Source organism: Halyomorpha halys, unplaced genomic scaffold (assembly GCF_000696795.3).
Source record: "Halyomorpha halys isolate HHAL.00 unplaced genomic scaffold, Hhal_1.1 Scaffold708.1, whole genome shotgun sequence".
Lineage (NCBI taxonomy): Eukaryota > Metazoa > Arthropoda > Insecta > Hemiptera > Pentatomidae > Halyomorpha > Halyomorpha halys.
In genome coordinates this window covers 149,784-151,681 of record NW_027113783.1, presented here as the reverse complement: position 1 = coordinate 151,681, position 1,898 = coordinate 149,784, and positions in this window count along the sequence as shown.

Genomic DNA, 1,898 nt, shown 5'->3' with positions numbered 1-1,898 from the left:
ATAATATATTCCTTTTCTTTCTTTTTTATATATATTTTCCAGATCTTGCATAGTATTTCAAATTTTTTATATATATATTTTTTCTCCTTGAAAAAAAAATAAATATTTTAAAGAACTCTGTAACCTTCCAACGCTCTGCAATATTTTATTTATTGCTATTTTTTAATTTCCTTACTACAGGAATTTATATTTTCCGAGTAGAAGAATTCATCTATAGTGCAGATCATCATTACAGATCTCACGGAAATTTTTCTGTATTTATTCCATATATAGGATATATATTTATATAATTTGTTTTATCAATTTAGCTATTTGTTATCTTTTTTACTGAGATCTACTTAAGCCATAGATAGTTGGATGTTTCATAGTGTCCATGTGTTTCAAATAATCGCATTAGTACCACTACTTAAGTTTCATAGTTTGCTGATTCGAAAACTGATGGGTTCTCTTTCTGTTCATCTTTAAATAATAATTATGTATCTTGTTTACAATGGTACTAAAAATACGAATGCTTTGGTTATTCTAGTGCCTAAAGAATTTTCCCCTGAGAAAGCTCATTGACTTAATTTCATTAATTCTTGCACAGCCAATATGAGACCTGTAAAAAAAAAAACATACAAGTTTAAATCCAGCAGATTTGTTCTGTATTTTCAGTGACTGTAGGTTTTTTAGTTTCTTTGAATCAACAGTTAATATAATATTGAGAAAAGTAAGGTGTAAAATTTTATTTTAATCCCAAATGTTTTAAAATAACTATAATTTTTAACTAAGACAATAATATACAATAACATCATTATCTGTCTACTATTCATAAATAAATAACTGTATGGATATTTATGAGAACTTTTGATTTTTTATATTTTTTTTTTCTATAAATAAATTAGTACTCGAGTTTCCATTTAAATCAATATTACAAATAGTTTACTCATTGTTGGAGTCAATTTTGATGTTATTTATTTTATTAAAATTTCGGAAGTAAATGATTGAAATTTTCAAAATATTATACAAAACATTAAAGGTCAATTCTTATATTTTCACTTATTTACTTAGAAAATTTGTGTTATTATTTAGCTATTTATTATTATTTAAATAGTATTTCTTCTTTCTTCTGTGTGTTATAAAATCTTATGTTGGTTTGTAGATATTAACTGAAATATTAGTTGATCTCTATTTTTCTTAGTTTGAATTTAATATTAAGAATTTGAAACCTGATTCGGTTACTGCTCTTTATCTGATTTGATTTAGTTGTTAAAGTGGACTGTAAACTTACTAGCTATAGATCACATAAATGTTTATTTATTTTGTATTTCTATTCAAATAGTGATAAATAGCACTTTATAATAAAGTTGTGCTGATATATTGAATTAATACTTGGAATGAAATTTAAATTAAGAACAGAAAATAGCGGAATTATTATTTTAAAATTAATTTTTTGCTAATATGGTTTTCCTTAACCTAAACACCTTTAAAACCTTTATTTTCCAGTGCTCACTACCCAAGACTTGGTCTTTGGCCGCATATTTCCATCTTACTCTTGATCTTTTTTTTTCCTTCCTCCTTTCTCTTTGAATACCATAATTATTTAGAGTAATCTTTCAAGAAACATTATTTTAATAAGTCAACTTACATCTTTTTTCTTCTATTTTTATTGATAGTAGAACCTTTGCTATCGAAGATTGACCTCAGATATTTAAACTCCTTTACTGTTTTAAAGGTTAGTTCAATTGTTACACCAATATAGTGCCAGGGATGCTCTGTTGTTTATAGCTAATATTCAGCCCACTTGTATTGTATGATTGTAAAACTTTTTTTAGCATGTAGTTGATGTCTTCTCTGTTTTGTATAAGGATTACTTTGTGATTAGCAAACCTTAGGTTTGAAGTGTATGTATCTTCCTT